We start from the raw sequence: 13,800 nt of genomic DNA, 5'->3' as shown, positions 1-13,800 counted from the left end.
TCTCCTGAACAACCAATGGGTCACAGAGGAAATTAAAGAAGAAAATAGACAGTTTTTACAAATAAATGATAATGCCAATACAACATACAGGAATCTATGGGACACAATGAAAGTAGTTCTAGGAGGGAAACTCATAGCAGTGAATGCCCACACTAAGAAAATAGAGCGAGCTCAAATAAACAATCTAATGCTCAATCTTAAGCTCCTAGAAGAAGAGCAAGACAAAGCTCATACAAGGGAAGAAAGTATAAAGATCAGAGCAGAAATCAATGCAATGGAGACTAAGAGAACAATACAAAAAAATCAACAAATCGAGGAGTTGGTTTTTTGAAAGAATAAATAAAATCAATAAACCCTTAGCCAACCTTATCAAAATAAAGGAAAGAAGGGCCAGTGATTTAGCTCAGTGGTTTCACTGCCTGCTGCGCAAGCGCAAGGACCCAAGTTTGATCCCCGGTACCAAAAAAAACAAACAAAAAACCCCAGATCCAGCAGAAATCCAGAGGATCATCAATACCTACTTTGAGAATCTGTACTCTAATAAAATGGAAAACACAGAAGAAATGGACAGATTTCTAGACACATATGAATTACCAAAGTTGAATAAAGAAGATATAAAAGTTCTAAACACCCCAATTACAATCAGTGAAATTGAAAACGTAACTAAAAATATACCAACAAAGAAAAACCCAGGTCCTGATGGCTTCACTGCTGAATTCTACAAAAACATTTAGAGAAGAACTATTGCCACTACTCTTTAAACTTTTCAATGAAATTGAAAGGGAAGCAATACTTCCAAATTCATTCCTGGAAGCAGGTATTACTTTGATTCCAAAACCAGGGAAAGACCCAACCAAAAAAGAGAACTACAAGCCAATCGCCCTAATGAACATAGATGGAAAAATCCTTAATAAGATACTGGCAAACAGAATACAGAGGGTCATTAAGAAGATCATACACCCTGACCAAGTTGGATTTATCCCAGGGATGCAAGGATGGTTCAACATACGTAAATCAATAAATGTAATATGCTATATTAACAGAGTCAAGGACAAAAACCATATGATCATCTCAATAGATGCAGAAAAAGCACTCCATAAAATTCAACACCCATTCATGATAAAAACCCTACTGAAAATTGGAATAGAAGGCCTTTATCTCAACTTGATAAAGGCTATCTATGAAAAACCAACAACCAACATCATACTAAATGGTCAAAAACTGAAAACGTTCATGCTAAAATCAGGACAAGACAAGGATGTCCACTATCACCACTCCTATTCAATATAGTTTTGGAAACATTAGCCACAGCAATTAGACAAGAGAAAGAAATAAAAAGAATAAAGATAGGAAAGGAAGAAGTGAAACTGTCATTATTTGCTGATGACATGATAATCTACATAGAAGACCCAAAAAACTCTGCCAAAAGACTTCTAGACTTAATTGACAGATTCAGTAGAGTAGCTGGATACAAGGGCAACACTCAAAAATCAATAGCCTTCTTGTACACAAATAACAGACTCACTGAAAGAGAAATTAGGGAAACAATCTCTTTCACAATAGCATCCAAAAAAATAAAATATTTAGGAATCAATCTAACGAAGGAAGCAAAAGACCTCTACATTGAGAACTATAGCACTCTGAAAAAAGAGATCAAAGAGGATATAAAAAAATGGAAAAACATCCCCTGTTCCTGGGTAGGAAGAACCAATATAGTGAAAATGGCCATACTTCCAAAACTGCTATACAGATTCAATGCAATCTCGATTGAAATCCCAGCAGCATATTTCACAGAACTAGAAAAAAGAATCCAAAATTTCATCTGGAACCAGAAGAGACCTAGAATAGCAAAAGCAATTCTAGGCAACAGAGTCATGGCAGGAGGTATCACAGTTCCCAACTTGAAACTGTACTACAAAGCCACTGTGATAAAAACAGCATGGTACTGGCAAAGAAACAGACCTGAGGACCAGTGGAACAGATTAGAAGATGCAGAAGCAACTCCAGTTATACTTAGGCACCTCATCTTTGACAAAGGAGCCAACCACCCTCACTGGAGGAAAGATAGCCTCTTTAATAAATGGTTTTGGAAAACCTGGATTTCAACTTGCCAAAGATTAAAACTAGACCCCTATCTTTCACCATGCACTAAACTAAAATCAAAGTGGATTAAAGATCTAAATATTAAAATAGAAACACTAAACTTGCTAGAAGACAAGTTAGGTAGAATTTCAAAGACATTGGCATAGGAAAGGACTTTATGAACAAAACCTCAGACTGTATTTTGTATCTAAAATGTATCAATAAACTTCATGAAAAAAACCCACCTCAGTAGCATGGGAACTAGCATAAAGAATCAACACCTGGGCTCTCATCTTATTAAAAAGCTGAATCAGGAAGAATATGAGCAACATGAGAGAGAGCAGCTGCTGTTGGCCATAGATGACAGGGTGGTCCTGGCTGCAGAGGAAGTAAAAGTGTACAAGTGGCAAATGGAAGAATTGGAGGAAGAATTAAACCCAGATGTGGTGGCACACGTCTGTAATCCCGGCACTTGGGAGGCTGAAGCAGGAGGCTCACTACAGGCCAGCCTGGGCTACATAGCAGGTTCAAGGCCATCCTGAATTTGTCTCAGAACAAACAAACAAACAAACCAAACTTATTGGAAATGACCAGAAAGGTGGCAATGCAGGAATATGAACCTGTGACAGTAAAAACAATGTTTTACACAGAACCCTCCCTGAAGAGGGCCACTGAGCCAGAACGATTCCCCTGTATTCATCATGGAACCTCCCAGGCAGCCTCTTGGCTGCTACTTTCAACCAAATAAATACAGCTAAAAGTGAACTTTGGCCAGCAGGTGGACCTTTACCAGGTTCTTGGTGTTTATCTGAGGTCTCTGGGAAGCCCTGTGCCTCTGGTCCAGCTCCCATGATGAACTGCAGCTCCAGAAGTTCTTTCCTGGTGAAGGTGATGAATGAGGGCAAGGTGAACATGGCCATGAGAGGCTCCCCCATTTCCCAAGGGTGCCACTCATGGGCCCTGCCTTGTTGACCATGGACCACCGCCTCAGCTCTTCGGGCCTTTCGGGGTTGGCCACTTCCTGTCCTCCTTCTGCATCCAGTCCTGGCTTGTGTCCACCACTAGGCCCATGGGGTTCTGCATCGGGCACCCACCTGCAAGGCAGGCCCCCCTTGACAATCATGGGAGTTATCCAGGGCACACAACATTTAGGCCTCCAGGTTTGGTCCAAGAGAGCACTTTCTCTCTGGTCCACATTTACCACCCACACCTGCTTAGGCCTCGGGATCCACCCCCAGCAGCTGCTGCAGGAGATTTAGTGCCTTCAGGCTCCAAAGCTGAGCCCTCACCTCCCCTCCCAGCAGTGGCCAGGACTGGTCACAGGCTTTGGAGAGCCCATAACTCTGACCTGGGGCATTTAGTTGGAGAGGAAGTGGACTATGCACTGTTCCTGGTGATAAAGTTGCCACGGGCTGACATCCAAAAGTTTGTTTTAGAACATGTGGTTTTAGTACTACGTTACCTTGGGCAGTGTCCATTTTTGAGCCAAACAATTCAAAAATCATTATGCCTTCTGAAAAATCAGATCCTTTCCAGAAAGGAAATGGGCTAGGGAGATTCATGTCTATTTAGAATATCAATCACTGTTATTCATCTCTAAGGGAAATAGTACCTCTTTTCTTTTTAGAATGCTAACCAGTGAACGTGTCTCAATTGTTTTTCTATGCTGAGGGCCCAGCTTTGTCTAACTGCCTTATAATAATTTTTAACTTAGCTATCTCCAATACTAGGACTCCTGTCTTCAGTCATTGTTCATAACTTCAGCATTCTCCACCTTCAAGGTGACAGGCCTCTGGGGTCTCCCCTTCAATATCTGCCACGACACCTGGCAAAAGGTGGCCATTCCTGATCACTTATCACTTGTCAGTTCCTCAATCAGCACGGTTCTCAACCCCATAACACTCCGTTGGCCCTGAACTGTTCCTCCATCTACTTGATGGATAGAGTGAGCCGTAGAGAAGAGGAGCAATCAGCAGGGACAAGGCTGTCATTGAGTCTGAACCAGGAGCTCTACTAATAAAGAATAATCTGATAAGGGAGCTGATGATGATTTAATTGCCATTCCTTTCCACAGCCAGTTCTGACGTTAGCTTTCCTGGAGGATTGCAGCTTTATTGATCTTAGTCACAAGTAATAAAACTGTGGACTCTCACAATGTGGCCCGTCCCAGGGCCATAAGAGATATGAATGGATAAATAAGGGTGTTCCCAAGTTAAAGACCCACCCTTTCAGTTGATGTAGTGCTCCTACAATTTTTTTTTTCCAGTCCTAGGGATTGAACCAGGAGTGCTGATGTGCTGAGCTACATTCCTAGCCCCTTAAATTTCTTTTTCTTCTTTTAGTGGTACTGGGAACTGAGCCCAGGGGTATTCTACTATTAGAGACAGATGAGTTAGGTAGAAATATTTTTGCCTTTTTTTTTTTTTTTTTTTTGGTACCGGGGATTGAACTCGGGTCCTTGAGCTTGCGCAGCAGGTGGCGAAACCACTGAGCTAAATCACCTCCCTATGTAGAAATACTACAGGCAGTCAGATAGAGTTAGGTCCTCGAGAGGGTCAGGACAAAGGTGAAACACAAAATCACCTCTTAAGATAATGTCCTTTCAGCTTTGGAATGTACAAGGAATATCTGTGTTTTAGTGCATGTAGAATATATAACTGCTAAATTATTTAGGATGCATAAGAATGACCATTTCCTGGGGAAATGCTGTAAGAACACATATTATCCTCTTTAGTGTGTACCAGTTGAATACAGAGCAGTGGTGTTGATAAGCTTGAGCCCAACCCATATCTGGTGGCAAAGCCCGTTACAGAAAAATGTTTATTTAAGGATCACTCAACTATCTCCCTTCTTTTTTTTTTTTTGGTGCCGGGGATTGAACTCGAGTCCCTGCGTTTGCGCAGCAGATGGCGAAACCACTGAGCTAAATCCCCGGCCCAACTATCTCCCTTCTTGCCAAGTCCTTTGTAGTAACAGGTAATAACAATTTGTTAATTTAAAAGGTTTCTCATATTTTTATTTTTATTTATTTATTTGCTCTACTAGGGGTTAAACCCAGGATTGGGGGCTTCATAGTGAACTACATCCTTAGCCCTTTTCTCAATTTTTGTTGATTTTTTTTTTTGAGACAAATTCTCATTAAATTGGTAAATTGCCCATGCTCAGATCCTTCTGCCTCAGCCCCTGGAGTGCGTGATTACAGGCCTGTGGCACCAGGCCTTGAGCTGCATTATGCAAGGGAAGATTTTCCTAGTTGCAATGTGGAACCTGAAACAGTATCAGTGAGCTTTTTATACTCTGTTACATTCAAATCTTTTGTTGTTATTGTTGTTGAGGATCAAAGTAGGGGCTCCTTTTGATCCTCCTGCCAGGTAGCTGGGATTACAGGTATAGGACACCATGCCTGGCTTCAAATCCATGGATCAGATACTCAGGCCTGACATTTTCACATCACACATTGATCACGTGGAAAACACTGGCTGAGTTGTTCAGACCTTGCCAAAGCTGCAAACCTTCAGCCGGGTGTGGAAAAGTGCAGAAGGGAAGTTTTCCAAAATTCTTCTTTTGAAAGTGTGGATTCTCTCTGTCCTCCTCACCCCAGTTTTTTTTTTTTTTTTTTTTTTTTGAGACAGAGGTCTTGCTGTGTAGCTCAGGCTCCCTTCAACTCCTGATCTTCCTGCCTCAGCCTTCTCAGTGCTGGGATTATAGGGATATGCCATCACTGCCCATTTCATTTCTTTCCCCTTTGTTGTTGTTGGTTTGTTTTTGGAGACAGGGTCTTGCTGTGTAGTTCCCTTTGGGCTTGAACTCACTATGGAGCTCAGACTGGCCTCAAACTCCAGCAGTCCTCCTGCATCAACCTCCCAAGTGCTGGTATTACAGGTGTGTGCCACCAGGTCTGGCCCTCTTAACTTTATTCATTTTATGGAATATATAGTTGGATGCCTATCTCTGAGGCTTCAACCAACTGTGGATCAAAATATTTGGGAAAGGGCCAGGGATTTAGCTCAGTGGTTTCAACACCTGCTTCACAAGTGCAAGGACGTGAGTTCGATCCCCAGTACCAAAAAAAAAAAAAAAAAAAAATATATATATATATATATATATATATTTGGGAAAAACTGCATCTGTGTCCAACATAAGTAGATTTTTTTCTTGTCACTATCCCCTAAAGAAATACAATATAATAATTATGTACACTGTATTAGATAAATTATTAGAGAAATGGTTTAAAGTATACAGAAGGTAGGGAATAGGCTATAAGATGCAAATACTATACCATTTAAATTTTTTATTTATTTTTTGTGGTACCAAGGATTGAACCTTCACACTGAGCTACATACATCCCTAGCCCTTTTCTGAGACAGGGTCCGGGTAAGTTGCTAAATTGCCCAGGCTGGACTTGAACCTGCCATTCTCCTTCCTCAGACTCCCAGAGTGCTGTGGTTACAGGTAATGTGCCACCTCGCCTGGCTACTGACATCTTATGTAAGAAATTTGAACATCTTTGCATTTTGGTATCCTAGGGGGCAGGGTGGCTGGGTCCTGGAGCCAATCTTTGTGACACACTCAGGGCGACTGCATCTACCACATCCCAGGTCTGAGTGACCCATCCTCTGTCAAGGTTAGACAGTGTGCTCAGCCTGGTGTGTTTCTAGGACTTGACCCTGCTATGGTGTCTGCAGCCCCAAATGCCTTCCCACTCCCATAACACAGAGGTTGGAAAGCTGTACACCCAAAGGCAGGGTTTAATGAGATTCCCAGTGTCTCCTGCATCATGAAGTGTGTCATCCAGAAGCCACTTCTGGCACAGGGCTCCGTGCAGGACCGGTGCTGAGGCACCCAGCTCCTGTGGCTTTTGCAGCATTTGCAGGAACACGGTTGGCTGGGAAAGCACAGCCGGGCCTTGGCAGCAAGCTGTTTGGATCACCTGTCCCTAGAGACCAAGGACCACACTTCAGCACTGTTGCTCTGGATCCTAGTTTCTCATCCTTGTCTCCACCCATGTTCTCCTCTGCTTTCTGTGTCCCCAGAACCGCTCTGTGGAGGCCTCAGGAGCTCAGTGTGGCAGGTTCTGTGGGTGTTGGTGCCACCCACCAGTGGCTGGGCCCTCACCCTCCTCCCCGTTCACTTCCTCTTCCCCTCCTCCCACCCCTTAACCCTTAAACTCTTCCCTTACCCCCACCAGCCAGGTGCCAGAGGATGCGTTTTCCTGGAAGGGCCACCTGCCCGCACTGCAGTTACTGAGACATTTGTTTGGTTTCGTTTTGTTTTGTTTTGTTTTTGAGACAGGGTCTCCCTGGCTGGCCTCAAATTCACTGCAGTCCTCCTGCCTCAACCTCTGGAGTGCTGACATTATTGTGTTTTAAAAAGTTTTAAATTTATATTAGTGCATGTTTTCGGTACTTAATGATTACATTCACCATGGGGTGTTGGTACAAGTACATAATGCATCTTAATTATTTTTACTTCCTCTGTTCTTCTTCTCTCCTCTGCCCTCCCTCCATCATAGTTCCCTTCTCATTTGCAAAAGGTCCATATGCCTGTTTCCTGTTATCTATCTTTTACTTTGTTCTTCAATTTATTTATACTTTGGGTAAAAAAAACAGATGAGCTTTTTGTTGTTGTTGTTGTTGTTTTTTGGTACCGGGGATCTAACTTGGGTCCTTGCGTTTGCACAGCAGGCGGCGAAACCACTGAGCTAAATCTCTGGCCCAGATGGGCTTTTTTTTTTTGGTACTGGGGATTGAACTCGGGACCTTGCACTTGTGAGGCAGGCGGTGGAACCACTGAGCTAAATCCCCGGCCCCAGACGGGCTTTTCTGATGGCACTGGAGATGGAACTTGGCTTTCAGACTAAGCCACATCTCCAGTCTTTCATTTGCTTTTTGAGACAAGGTCTCACTAAGTCATTAAATTGCCTAGCCTGGTCTTGAACTTGCAATCCTCCTGTCTTGGCCTTTTAGAGTGCTGGGATTACAGGTGTGGCCCACCATGCCTGGCTGAAACAGATGCTTAGAATGTTGTTTTTCTAGTTACAAAAGAGATAAATACTTGTTATATAATATTCAAACCCTACATACTTTTGTAAAGTAAAAACAGAGTTCTAGCCCAGTGTGGGGAGCATGCCTATAATCCTAGGATTTGGGAGGCTGAGGCAGGAGGATCACCACAAGTGAGTTCAAGGCCAGCCTGAACTATATAGCGAGACCCTGTCTCTAAATAAATAAATAAATAAATAATTTTTAAAAATAAAAAAAAACTTGCACGTGCAAGATCCTGAGTTTGATCTCTCATGCCAAAAAAAGAGGTCCATTCAATCTCCCCACATACTCTCTCACTTGTCTTCAGCCTCTTGCTTATATATGTGGGTGTGTGCGTGTGCATGTGCATGTGTGCACATGTCTGTGGGATGGGATGTGTGGGTAAGCAAGCATATATATGTATATATATAAATGCAGAGAGAAAAAGAGGACAGCTCTCTGTAGTCTTCCTGTTGTTTGCTTGCGTGTGTGTGTTGAGGATTGATTGAGCCCAGGGCCTGGCAAATGCTACCCTGAATTTTACTGCTGAGGGCCCCCCTCCCAGGCCCCAGCCACTGGGATGTTCTTTCACTTAATATTATCTCAGAACTTCTTTTTTTCTTCTGTAGTGGGGATTGAAGTCACAACCTCATGCATGCTAGGCAAGTGTTCTACCATTGAGCTGCACCCGTGGCCCGCAGAGCATCTTTCTATATCAGTAAATACAGACCTAATACAACGGACAGTGGATACTGAGATCCTTCTGAATCTTTCCGTTACAGACAGCACCGCAGTGGCCACCCTTGGGTGTCCATCTCTGTACGACTCGCAGAGTCTTTCATTTTCACAGGGCCTTTCTACAGCGTGAGTCTGAGGGAATGTGCCCTTCACGGTGGGTCAGAGGCCACAGGACTGGCCTTCAAAAACATTGTGTGGCCCGGCTTGGTGACAAACGCCTGTATTCCATCACTCAGGAGGCTGAGGCAGGAGAATTGCTGTAAATTCAAGGCCAGCCTGGACTACATAGTGAGCTCAAGGCCAGCCTGAGCTACATAGGGAGACCCTGTCTCCAAAACAAAGCAAAACAAAACAAAAAACAAAGATACTGGGTGGCCCAGTGTCCTGCAGCCACATCCCTGTGTGGGGAAATGATGTTTACATACCCTACCCCCATCCTCTCAGAAAGGGAATGTGCCCTCCTGTCCATCCTCGAACCGGTCTGGATGTCACAGGGCCTCAGGAAACCAGATGATCTGCTAACATAGCAACACCAGCATCTTGAGTCGGACACAGGTGCCTGGCCCTATTCATGCACTTGGGCTGCACAAGTTCATTGAATCCTCAGAGCCACCCTAGAAGCAGGTGCTGTTATCCCCACTTTTTTTGGTTTTGCTGGGGTTTTTTGGTGGTTGTTGTTCTTGTTTCTTTGAGACAAGGTTTTACTATGTAATTCAGGCTGGCCTGAACTCACTATGTAGACCAGGCTGGCCTCAAACTTGCAGCAACCTCCTGTCTCAGTCTCCCTAGTGCTGAGATTGTTTTGTTTTGTTTTGTTTTTTGTTTGTTTTTTTGGTACCTGGGATTGAACTCCAGTCCTTGCGCTTGCAAGGCAGGCGTTGGAACCACTGAGCTAAATCCCCGGCCCTTGTTTTGTTTTTTTGAGACAGGGTCTCACTATGTAGTTCAGGCTGGTCTTGAACTTGTAGCAATCCTCCTGCCTCAGCCTCCTGAGTGCTGGTGTTATTCCATTTTGTAGATGAAGAAATGGAGGCTCAGAGAGGCTAAGTGACAGCCTGGTGATGAGGCCCTTAGTCACACAGATTACCTCTGTATCTGGTTGAGTGGCTTGGAGTCATTTCTCCTCATCCTGGCTTCTTTCTCTCTAGTTTTATTAGGAATTTTTAGGCTTAATTTAAGCAATAGAGAGAAAATGTCAGGAAATTAAATAGTATTTCAAAATCTTCCAAATTTGTTTTTGGGTTTCATTATTGTCCATTTTACAGTTAAAATCAGAGTGGGTGGGCTGGGTTCAGGGCCGCAGGCACACAGGTGTGGAGCTGGGAAGTCTGGGATACAGGCTTTGGCGGGGTGGGCTTCCAGGGAGGACCTCATGAGAGGGGATCTTCTCTCTCTTCTCTACTTACAAGGGCACTAAGCCCCTTCACGAGGGCTTTGCTGCTCCCACACACCTCTCCAAATCCCATCACCCCAGCAGCTGGGGGGAACATCTGAATCATGGGGGACAAATGCCCAGTTAGTTCATAGCAGCTGCCAAGTAGTCAGTCTGGCTGGGGGTGGGGGTGCCTTGGTTGAAGGAAGGACAGGGCCAATGTGCAAAGGTGGCCCATGGGGAACAGCTATGGCAGGATCCTGGGGAGCAGAGGTAGTTGGGCAGAACCTGCTGATTCAAGAGACTTGCGGACTATGGGTGCAGAGCAGCAGCCCCTGAGCCTGGCAGCTGCTGCCAATCTTCCAGCATGAGATCAAGTGCAACTGCCTGGACCAACTATTAAAGAAGACAGAGAAAGACAGCAGAAACTGACTGCGATGCTGCCCCTTGTTCCTGTCGGTGTCAACCGTGATTGCAACACATATTTTTCTTTTTCCTTCAAAGCCCTCTTTTCTCCCTGAGCACTTCTTTTGCGCTTTTCCTTTTCTTCTGATTTGTACTCTAAAATAAACAGTCATCTTTCACATCCACAGATGGTCCTGACCACTTCATTGACTGAGACAGTAAGGGCCTGGAAAACGCTGCTGGTTGCTACTGCACCTGGTGACAGAAGCAGCAGGAGGGGAGGGTGGTGGAGGCCATGGCTGTGGACAACACAGGTGCCCAGGCTCCGCTGTGCCAGTCAGCAGGAAGCAGCTGCCCAGGCCCCAGCCTGCTCCTCAGGAAGGTGCTGGAAGTTTCGCTGCGGCAGACTGGGTGGCGAAGAAGGCATGAAGAGATGACCATAAATAGCTCTGCCATCCAGCCCTCCTCTCCGCCTTCTCCCATTTTCCGACTTCTAATAATGGCATTGCCTTGCTTCCAGTCCCCAGATGGAATCTGAGTCACCCTGAGGCTGGCCCTTGCCACGCCCCCTCCTGGCAGCTCAGGTTCCCTCCCCCACCCCATCTCCACACCCTCTTTCCTGGAGGTCCTGCTGGGTCCCCCTTCCCCAGGCCTGACCCCTTCTTGCCCTGCACCCCCTTCCTGCTGTTGACAGATGTTGCCCTCTGTCTGAGAATGCTCCAGGGAAGGAGAGCCCTGCTGTGTGGGCCTGGTGCAGTGCCCTTGCTGCCTTCTCCTTGCCTCCTTGGATCTCAGAACCCCGAGGAGCAGATGGAGGGCTGCTCCCCATGCAGAGGTGATTCTGTCAGATGCCCCTCATGTCCTCAAAACTGACTCTTATTATCCCCAGGTCTGTGGTGACTGCATCTATGTCCATCTCTAAGAGGGTGGGGACTGAGTGAAAGACATTTTGTTGCCTCAGGGACCATGTATGTGATTTAGACTTAATGAAATGGAGCCCAGTGCATGTCTGTAATCCCAGCACTCTGGGAGGCTGAGGCAGAAGGGTCACAAGTTTGAACCTAGTCCAGGCTACTTAGTGAGAACTATATAAAAATGAAAATAAATAAATAAAGGGGTAGGGATGTATGTTAGTGTGAATGAAGACCCTGCGTTCAATTCCTAGTACTATGACCAACAACAACAAAAGTTTAATTTAAAAATGTGGAAGCCAGCATCGGTGTAATCCCAGCACTCAGGAGGCTGAGGCAGGAGGATTACTGCATGTTTGAGGCTAGCCTGGGCTGCATAGAGAGTTCAAGGTCAGCTTGGACTACATAATGAGATCCTGTCTCAAAACAAAACAAAACAAGACAAAACAAAATGTGAAAAGGTGGAAGTTTCCAGTCCACTGACCTTAGATTGCGGGGTGTCAGCCCTTTCCTTTAAGTGTGCTCTTTCTCTGCCTTCCAGTGGCTTTCCAGGTGGATAGTTATCACCACCAGGAATTCCAGGCAAGCACAGTAACAGAGGTTCTGGTTTCTCACTTTTTGCTTAAAAGAGTAATGGAGTATGAGCCAAGTACATGGGTTAGAAGTGCAGTTCTGCTGCATCTCAGCTGTGTGACTCTGAGCAAATGTCCCAACTTCCCTGAGCCACTGGATGGGAAAGACTCAGGGGCAGAACCCTAGATTCCCATGCAGGTGGCCCTGGTTCAATCCCCAGCATCAGAAATAATGACTCTGTCCCAGCTGCTTCGGTGCTGACACAAGGCTCCTGCCTAGGTTCCTCAGGGGGCAAAGGCCAGATTCTGGGACACAGCCTCTTGCCAGGCCTTTGAGACCCCAGGCCGAAACAGGCAGCCCTGTGGATGGCAGTGGCAATGTGGGCAGTAGACACACAGAGAACTGAGTGGGGCTCCTTGGGTAGGAAAGCCCCTCGAGCTTCCATTCCGCAACTTCAGGTGCAGCTCGCTGGTAACAACAGATTAGCATGAAAGCTGAAGGCCTGAGGCTTCATGGTCTCCACTAGACCTCTGAGCCAACAGCATTGGGACCAGAGTGAAAGGGACATCAGGTTGTTCTGGGACACTCTGGGAAAATACTAGGTCATTTTATTTTATTTTTTGGCGGTACTGGGGTTTGAACACAAAGCCTTTGCATTGAGCTACATCCTCAGCCTTTTAAGTTTGTTTTTTTTTTGGTACTGGGGATTGAACTCAGGACCTTGTGCTTTCCAGGCAGGCTCTGGAACCACTGAGCTAAATCCCCGGCCCAAGATTTTTTTTTTCTTTTGAGACAGTCTTGCTAAATCACTAAATTGCCCAGGCTGGCCTCAAATTTGCAATTCCCCTGCTTCAGCTTCCCAGAGTGCTGGGATTACATGTGTGTGCCATCACACCCAGCTCCAATACTAGGCTTTTGAGGCCTCAGCCTTTGGCGGTGGTGAGGGCAAAACCATTTCCCTTTGGACCAAGTCTACTGGACCCCAGGGCCAAAGCAGCAGCTGCGCCAGGCTGGTAACTTGCCACACGGAAGCTCTGAAGTCAGTAGTTCAAGGTCCCCTTCCTGGTTTGGCCCCATCTGACCCAGCACCACTGGTGGGGGGACTGGGAGGATGGGGGTGTGTGTGTGAGAACATGGGACAGGAAGTTTTGTCCTGTTTGGAGTGATTGGGAAGGGAGCGGGTCTTTGGTAGATTTTTCCAAATAAAACCCTGTCTTCAGCTTTTGTCTTATTTCAAGAAAATGAGGGAACAGAATTCGGTCATATGGCAGGACCCATCAGCCCTGACACTCACGTGCCAACCAGGGAAAATGGCACTGTTGGGGCTCAGGTGTCTCCCGGGCAGTAGAGTGCTTCCCTGTCTCGAACCCAGCCCCAAGGCTTTTACAGACAGTGTCACCGGGTCTCCTGGTGGCCCTGTTCCTGTTACATCCCGGTTGGCAGAGGGAAAACAGACTCTGGCTATGCTAAGGGACTCTGGAGACAAGCAGTCTGGTCTTGGGTAAAGAATGCAGAACCCTCAATGGGGCGTGCTGGCTCTCACCTGTAATCCCAGCAGTCTATCATTGCATTTTCAATCTTTCTTGTTTATAAAATGTTCCCACAACCAGTAACACGAGTCTCAGACTTTAATAATCTTTTACAGCAAAAGGGAGGTTGAGGCAGGAGGAACGCAAATTTGAGGCCAGTCCAAGCA

Source organism: Heterocephalus glaber, unplaced genomic scaffold (genome assembly GCF_053883595.1).
Source record: "Heterocephalus glaber isolate CG9 unplaced genomic scaffold, H.glaber_assembly_v1.0 deba00001531, whole genome shotgun sequence".
Classification (NCBI taxonomy): Eukaryota; Metazoa; Chordata; class Mammalia; order Rodentia; family Bathyergidae; genus Heterocephalus; species Heterocephalus glaber.
Note: the sequence above shows the minus strand (reverse complement) of the source record.